A 9,589-nucleotide genomic window follows, 5' to 3' on the forward strand; every position below is an offset into this window, starting at 1 on the left:
ATCCACCCTACTTATCTTGGAGAGGCATGTCTGGTTAAATATCAGGGGGACAAGAAGATTCTTATATCAGGTGTTATTCATCTCATCATATACTTAAATATGCAAATAGAATAAAAGAATTGCTAAAAATATTTTTTTTTCTGAGAAACGGATTTTAACATGCACGACTTGTTTTTCAAGTCTTCATTTGTATTAGTCGTCTTGTTTTTTACACCAGACCTTTTGTGAAATCAGAAGTTTGCACATCTGTTTTAGAGAAACAATATGGGAATAATAGACACCTTCTCAAATTCATGGTATTGAGATCCACAACTGCTTCTTCAAATGCAATTGTTTCTGGAATGCTCAGATGGTGATGTTAGTTTTAGTATTTTCAGCATATGATACTTTTGTCTGCATAAAAAGATAATCTGAAGACACTTTCCAATTTTATACTAGGTAAAAAAAGTTCAGGAAAAAAAAATCTTACTTATTCTGGCAACTCATTAGAGAAATTCCAAATATCTGTTGTTTCTATAGAAAGATCAAACTTAAACTTGAAAATACAGAACAGCTGTGTACATGAAAATATATACAAATAACATTACAGGAAGTTTTAAAAATGTTAGTGTCTTGAGCAGATCAGCTGAAAGCTTCATAGTCTGTAGTGCTCTTTTACTTCGGCAAATTAAAGCTAGTTTTATGTTTGCTCTTATCCTGTAGGTGGAGCTCAGATACTACAAATTTCTAGTTACAAGCTTTCAAAAATTCTCACTGCTTGTTTGCAAAGCACATCATACAGATAGAGTACAGTTTCAATTACTTGCCTAACACAGATGTGCTATTAAACAGCAATATGAATAGCTAATAATATATAATGATGAACAGAATAACTGAGGAAGAAACACAGTTTGATGATTTGAATTTAACTGTTTCTGTTACATATGTTACTCCTAATAGTCCTATAAAGTGCAGCTAAACTAAGTAATGTCCTTTTCTTTTGGTTTATAAAGCATCAACATAAGATGTGTATCCACATATATAATAAAGGAGTAGAAATACAATTAGTATTACATTCCTTATATTTCTTTTATATAGATTGCGCATTAGTTAATAAAGTTAATGTCATCGTAGGTATAATAAAAAGTAATCTCATGAAGCTTCAGATATATACTGTGTATATGTAAGAAATTACTTGCTTCATCATAGCATAAATGCGCAGAACACTTTTCGAGTTGGAATTATCTGAGTTGTTTAGTGCTTGTTTTCCCCATTTGCTACAACAGGATGCAGTAGGTAATTGTTTTATATGTATCTGCACTTGCTTAAATGACTTGCATCCTCGCTGTAATCTTGACATCTAGGCACAACAATAAAAAACATGCTCAATAGACATGCGCAAGTTCATATTAAGATCATTTCAGACCATGCAGTACAAGTTATTTGAAAGTGACCTAGACTATAAAAGTATGTACAGTTAAGACATGATAACATTTTTTTAGCATTTGAATAAACACTGACACACTCAATATACAAGACTGATTTCCTGAAGTACTTCCATAGTTCTGTGGTGCAGAATAGCGAAATTTAACTGTATATGTGATGCCATGAAAAACTAGAAAACCTTTAAATAAAGGCTTTTCTTTCTGAAACTGAAGTTGTTCTAAAAGAATAATTCGATAATTCTTTCCGTATGTTAGTAATATATGGTAGAATATTTTTGATCTAATATTTTTCCTGTGCACTTCTTACCTTGTGTTTATGATGTAGGCATACATATGAAAAGAAGTAAAATCGTTTAGGAGTCTGCTGTAATTCTAGAATTAAATAAATATTTTAATTTCTGTGATTGCTGAAAATCTCTAACCTCTATGTTGTTTATAACAGTTGCATAACAATGTAACTTTTTAGCACATCTCCTTTCCCTGCTGTTGAGGGAGTCCCATAGGTCATGTATCACCAAGCTCTTTGTTGACAGGTACAAACTTAAGTGTTGCTGTGTTTTATGTATCAATTATCAACACAATTTCTTTGTCCCACAGTGGTGTGAGCTTCCAGCTCCTATATTTTACTGTAAAAGCAAATGTCTTTGGAATGCAGACTTTAAAATAGATTTGTATGGGATTCCTTGTCAAGTGTATGAGCTGAAGTATAGGAAACAATTATTTTGCATTTGTGAAAGTTGTATTGGCGCTCCATGTCCTTCCTGTACTGGGGACCCCAGGCCTGGACACAGCACTCCAGATGGGGCCTCACAAGAGCTGAGTAGAGGGGGACAATCACCTCCCTCTCCCTGATGGCCACCCCTTTTTTAATGCAGCTCAGAACACAGTTTATGGGTAATGTATTGGTTTGTGTCCTCCTAGAATATGGTAACAGTGTGTGCATGAATGACAGAAGTACTTGATTATCATCACCAACAAGATCTTCCAGGCGATTGTTTCTGCAGACATGTTACAGAGAAAGTGGTGAACAGTTGGGTCAGAAATTGCTGAGAAATTTTGACTCAAAAAAGGCTATTTGACCAGATGGGATGCATTTGAGGGTGCTGAGAGAGTCAGCTGATATGGTGAGGCTGCTGTCTATAGCTGAAACACTGCAGAAATCCCCTGACTGTAGGTTTCTGCACTCATTTGCAAAAAAAGCAGTAAGTCTGCATCATCTTGGCTCTTGGAAAAATCAGGAGATAGATTCTCTTGGGAATTATTTGCAGGCATATGAAGGAGAAAAAATCACTTTGGAAAAGGAAGCTTATCTATTTCTCTATATATGTAAAACTGATATTCTTTCTTTACATAATTACAATTTTGGATTTATTAACAACTGAATGATATTTAATGTTTTATATTAGTGCTTTCTTAAACCAGATGCAACTGTTAGGATCTGTCCAGGAACGCTGTTTGTCTCCCTGATTTTCCGTTTAGCACCAGGAACTAGGAAATAGTACTTTAATATGAATGGCTTTTGAGTTTTGGAGTACAAACCTTCTTTGCAACTGACTTCAAACCCCACTATACTTAATGATGTACTTCTTTTTTGCTTTTATTTTTTTAAACATACATAGTAAATTCAGGTATTGTGTTAATAGTGTTTTAAGCCAAAGGAAAATATGAGATAGGCTCTGTCTTGTGCCATAATTTACAGTTGTTTGCCACTGTATTAAGCTCATTGGCCACAGCTAAACAGGAGGGCTTGTAGGTACCAAGAGAGTATAACTTGGTCCATATTAAGTTGGACAGTGTAATCTGTTCCGGACACCTTACTCCTAATAGTACTTCACCCAGTTTTAATTTGTCTGGGTTCAACTTGCAACCAATGACTTTTTTTGCTGTGTGTCTTTCTGAAGTTCATTGTGGTGTGCAGTATTTTCTGTTTCTTCAGCTACTTTAATTCTGATTTTTTCTGTCTTTTTGATAATCCATACTCACTGAGTTCTTTCAGTCCTTCACAGTAAGACATTTTTTCCACTCTTCAGATCATTTTGAAGCCTTTTTGTTCCTTCTCCAATTTTTCAACATTCTTTAAAGAGCTTTGGTCAGTAATCTCTTATTAGTGTTACTACTACTGTATATAGAGAACTCTCTTGCTTCCGTGGCCGTGTTTGTTCTTACAGTGATCACTGAGATTTTTTTTACGTTGCTAGGGCTTTCCGGATTATTTTCAGTTACCGTTCTCCAAGAGCTAGTTTCTCATTTTCTATATTTGTCTTGTTCCTGCTTCCTAGAGTTTTGCAGTTACTTATTGTAAGCTTTTGTTGTGTTTTATTTTAACAAGCTCAGATAGACAAGCAATCCAGATAGGATAATTTGCCATCCCATGACAGTTTGTGTGATTGAGTGTATGGATCTGGAATTCCCTGACATATCCCTGAGAAAGGATATGTTTCCAGTCAGTCTTTTACATCCCACTGGCAACCATTTTAAATGATAACTCTGTAACCTAATTCTTACTCAATAAGAGGTATTCATCTATTCAAGAGATCTTCTTTGATTCTGTTCTGTACTACTAATAAGAACTTTCTCTTCTGAAAGTACAGGGAAGCAAGTTTTCCTAATATAATCAAGATTAGATATTTAGATTTACTTAAAAATTAGTCAGATTAGCAACCAGTCAGGAGGTGACATTGAATTCAACTAAGAAAGTGTCTGATAGCATTATGTCTGAACTTACATGCTCCTCTGAGGTTTTTTTGTGTGTTTTGACGAGTATGCTTTTTCTGTGGGAAAGTGTTGGATTATTTTACCATAACTTGATCCAAGATGTGCATGCTTTGTGATTTTAGTCCATTACCATTGTATGTTGTTTGTTTTGTCTTGCTTGTTTCTTGTTTTTTAAGGAAGTCCTAATGAAATTAACATAAAATTAATTTAAATTTTGGATTGAATATGTGTAAAAGGATTAGTTTCATTTTTTTTTATATGTAATTAAAAAAATAATCAGTTTTGGATGCACCCCACTATAATACAGATGATTATATTGACCTTTTATAATGACCTTTGCATTAGAAAATATATGTTCATTGTGTGATTATTTTGCTCCACCTTCATGGATATTCCTTTAAAACAAGGAACAGTCAAGATCTGTAAACTAGCATCCAAGTTTGTTTTTTCGTTTAAAGTTTTTGCAGTGAACCATTTTGTGTTCCAACCTAAAATAAATGTCTGAAGTTTATTTTAAAACAACTTAAAAGATTAAACTGAGAAATTCCAATTGTGTGCAATAGTAGCTAATTCATTGCATACCATCTTAGAAAAATTACTGAGTCAGTGATGGCATGGAATTAAACTTTATCTGTGCTTTGCTATGTAAAGAGGAGTGTTTTTAAAATACATGGTCTTGGTTTGAACACAGACAGAGTGATGGTGCTTGTGTAATAAGTATGACAAATATATGGTCTCTGTAATATACTGCTACAAAATGGCAGATAAAGTGTTGATACTGGTTCTGATTTATGCATGCCTCCTGTGGCTTTGCAGGTGGAAATCTTGAATCCTGAATTTTTTGAGTCTCTGTTACCTGAGAGACTACATCTGTTGTGCCATATTGCCACAGCTATGGTAAGCAGATGTGTGTGAGCTGGAGCTACTGTTACAGAATTATAGATTTTTTTATCCACCTGGCTTTGAGAAAAAGGACCAACACAAGTTGGCAGGAATTAAATTTCTAGATAACACAAAATATCACAAGTGACGTTGGTAAATGCTACATTACTTTGGCTTTCATGAAAAAATGAAAAAATAAGAAGTGCTTTTTAATGTATTCTTTTAAATGAGTGCACTTGTTTTCCATTTCCATGATTGAATATGTCTGATTAATGTAGCATCTGTTTTAAACTGCTGACTCTTGGAAAATATAAACATATACTCTTCCACATAACTACTGTTTTTAGTACATAAACAGAACACTTGGGGTTTGAGGTGGTTTGGGTTTTTGTTATTTCTTGTTTGTTTTTTGTTGTGCTTTTATTTTGTTCATTTATTGTTGTTGTTTTGTTTTTGCTTTCTGTTTGTAGAGATGTCTTTATAAATTAGATTCCCAGAAAAGGATAGTTAGATATTTTTATGGTACTTTGCTTGATCTGGACTATAAATAATGTTAAAATATACACACAAAAATTCTCTTAAGAATTTAAAGGAGAAGAGGTAGTGGGCTTGCTGCTGTATATTTCAGGAGTATATGAAAGAACGGAAATGGTTTCTGAATCTTCTGTTCTGAAATCAGTATCCTGAGTTTGTATTGACACCATACACAGACTCACCTTCAGGCCGTACACCTTACAGTTGTACTTACCTGCATGCCAAATTTCTTAATAATGCTTCCACATTAATCTGTGTGTGTTTAGTATGCCTTGAATTTTACTTACGATAGCAGATAAATTCACAATGGATTTGAAACTAAAGTGCTAATTTATAAAATTGCCATTTATCCACAGACATATGGAAATTGTTCAGTTCTGCAAATGGCTCAGTGATTCCATTGAAAATGCTCTTGCAAGTAAAAATTCACTAAAATGAAATTCCTTTTGACTAGAATCTGACAATCATTATGTAGCACAAAGGATAAAGGAGAGGAAATATTATTTTGTCTGAAATGACAGAGGAAGTCCTTACACTTCAGACTGAAAAACTTTTCTTTTTCCTAAGTCTGTCTTATGAAATTATTGCCTTCCTGTCCCCTTGACCGCTCGCTGTTGTCATTTTGCCTTAATTATGGCTTTATAATTACTTGAGGAGTTTCTTGTAATACAGATCTCTGATTCGGTCCTGGTAAAACATCAAAAAAGGGAACTACAAAGGCAGGGCCAGCTGTCAAAGTTGAGAGACTTTGAAGCAAGTTTCAGTGCTGTAGAAAGTATTCATGACTTTATGCCCAAGGCATAAATATATAGGCATCAATGTTAGAAGGAATCACAGAATGCATCTTGGTGGGATTAGAACTTTGAGTGCTGCTTGTTTAATATCACTTTCTTTATATTAATCTTTATCACGTATTTTACTTAAATTTCATGCTTTAAATTTTATCCATCCTCTCTAAAACAACTGATCAGTTACTTTTACATTGATAAGATCCTTTGCAAAAAAAATCAGCCCTTAAGGTTTCTGTAAGGCCAAGACTGGTTTGTTCCTTTTCATCTCTTTTTACATTTGGTTGGAGAAATTGAGTTTTTCATTAATGCATAAGTGACACGCAGGAAAGAAAAATAATTTGATCACAGAATCACAGAATTATCTCAGATAATTTCAGATTATTTCAGAATTGGTTTTAGAAATACTGTGTTTTTCTGAATAAGATCATTTGTGTAGAGCTAAGAATTGCATGATTCTTCTTTTCAGAATAACGTAGGTTCTTCTGTATTCTTTACCTTAATATTCATTTTAAAGAAAAAATAACCCCAGACGTGCTCTTTGTAGAGTTAATGATTGGCAGTAACTTAAAAGCAGTCTATACTATATTAAACACAAACACAGATTGTTTGGGCACAAAAACCAGAATCCCAGCACTGAGATTTTTCTTGGCTAAGCATCAAAGTGTGTTAATAGGTATAGTGTTAGCCTGGGACAAAGACTGGATTGTTACTGTGGTATATTTCATCCTGCTGCTACTTGGCAAGAATCAGTGTATTTTTAGGTGAAGTTTGTGCATGCATTTGTCTAATCACCTGGAAAAAAGGATGCGTAGATGACCCGTGAAAATGCAGTTAGCATGATGGAAGGTGAGAATGTGTAATACTTATTATAAAGTGAATTGTTGGTACTGTATCATGGGCAGGATAGTATTTCAAAGTGCTGGAGTGCTCTCAGTTGTTTAGCTGCACATGTGATTTTTTTATTTATTTTATTTTTTGTTACATAGCAAGACGGATTTAACAGTGGTATAGCCATGTACTTTATAATTGCTTAATGTTCATGCTCCATTTCCTTTCTTTGTTCCAATGGATTTGAGAAGCATGGGAAGAGACATTTTGAGGTTTTTGTTTGTGTTATGGAATACGTTTTTTTGTAAATATGGTCAGTACATCTTAAAGCAGTACTGCGGTGAAGGATGTGTACGGTATGTTGAAATATTTTTCTTTATTCTTCACATCTGCCATTTGTATCTGGACATACAAGTCATGACATTTTACACATTGTGCTGTGTGACAAAATAGGTAATACCAATTTTTAAAACAGAGCAGAACAAATTATCTCAGTCATCATATTCAGATTTTCTAATCTTTAATAATCCTGCATGAATAATAGGAAGTGAAATTTAGCTACAGTAAAAGTTAATATTACTTGACTGCAGTAGTTAGTTTGGTAATAGCAAAATGAAGTTAAATGATCATCCTTGGGACAAGCAGATGTGTTTGGGAAACCTTTCAGATTGTGAAGATAACTACTGTTAAACTGACCACCATTTCACAGGTCTTCCACCCCATCATTGTTACCAAACTCTTTTAGTAGACAGATGTGTTTGATACTCTGTGTTCTGTTTTGTAACAGGTCATTTTCTGATTGCAAGTCTTCACCAAGTTGTATTCAGTGTCCACTCATTTTTTGTTGTCATGTGGGATAATAAATCTTAAATCGTTTCCTTTTTAAGTCCAATTTATCAAAGCCTAAGGAGCTTTTAGAACTTTACCTTAGGGATTAAGTTGATACAAATTGATAATGAGATTAACAGAGGTATTCAGCTGTCATACTAAGGTTTTATTTTTCTACTACTTGGGTAGTAGATTCAGGGGAGTTCAGCTTTCTTTCCCTTAAAGCAATACAGTGCGGGGTGATTAACTTTTTGTTTCCCATCTTCTATCTCTGTTGGCTGTTGCTGGAAGCACTCTTCCATTTCTCTGCATTCTTCTTCTATAGATATATAGACTTCCAAAATGAGCCACATGGAAAGGAGGACATTTCATTTACTGGTGGTTAGTAATACCATTTTAATTTTTTTTTTTGCTGGTGGCTGAATTGTAATTATCAAAATTTTTACTCACATTTCATGTTGATGTTAGGCTTCCTACTCAGTTTTCAGTCTAGTGTCACTCTGTTTTAACAGCTGGACATACTGAATAACACTTAAATTCTTATTTCCTTTGTAAATTTTTGGATTTCATTTTTTTTCTTTTTCCTTTCTCTCTCTCTCTCTCTTTTTTTTTATTTTTTACTATCTATTCCTTCCAGGAATTTACATTATTTTGGGGAGTAATTGCAGCTGGCAGTCTGTTGTTAAACCATAGTTAAAGTCTACTAACAAATATCTTCTTAGGAGGAACGTCTTTACAAAAAGGGTAGTTAGGTACTGGAATAGACTGCCCAGAGAGGTAGTTGAATCCCCATCCCTGGTTGTGTTTAAGAGCCGTTTGGATGTGGTACTCGGGGATATGATTTAGTGTAGGGTTTTTAGAATTAGGGTACTGGTTAGGCTGCGGTTGGACTTGATGATCTTCAGGGTCTTTTCCAACCATTTGAATGGTTGAAAACTTTATACAAGTAAACGGTAATACTGATAGTAACATACAGAATACTAGTTATTAAACTTTACTAATTCAACATATTTTAGCTGTAAATGACAGCTTCAGGGTTGCATACTGTCCCAATTAAGATTATGTCTATTTCACTGAGTAGTGAAGTATTTTACTTGCTAAACTTTAGGCAACTCTTCTGTTTTTTAATTAGTTGATCAGCTCTGTTCAACCTAGACATGCAACAGGTGATGATAGTTGATGTCCATTAGTGCTGGCTGTCTTAAAATTTTATTAAAGGGTATACTGTAAATAGTATTAGACCTCAACATACAGCATTGTATATGTAGTTTATGGTCATGTGGACAAAAAAAAAAACCTCTGATACCCGTTTGAAAACATACCTAAGTTGCACTGAGGGGCAGAATATTAAGAATTTTGATAAGAAGGATGACTAATATTCTTCAGTCGTTTTATGAATTTATCTTGTATTTATGAATTATAGGTTCATAAATAAAACTTAGTGTCCATCTATATGCATCGTAATTATTTATGCAAAACTAATGTTAAATTGTATATTCTTTTTGAGAACATATCTTTGCTGTTGTTCTGTAATTACATTTTGGCAGATAATTTGGATTTCTGTTTTCTTTCCCTGCATTTCTTCTG

Source organism: Coturnix japonica, chromosome Z (genome assembly GCF_001577835.2).
Source record: "Coturnix japonica isolate 7356 chromosome Z, Coturnix japonica 2.1, whole genome shotgun sequence".
NCBI lineage: Eukaryota > Metazoa > Chordata > Aves > Galliformes > Phasianidae > Coturnix > Coturnix japonica.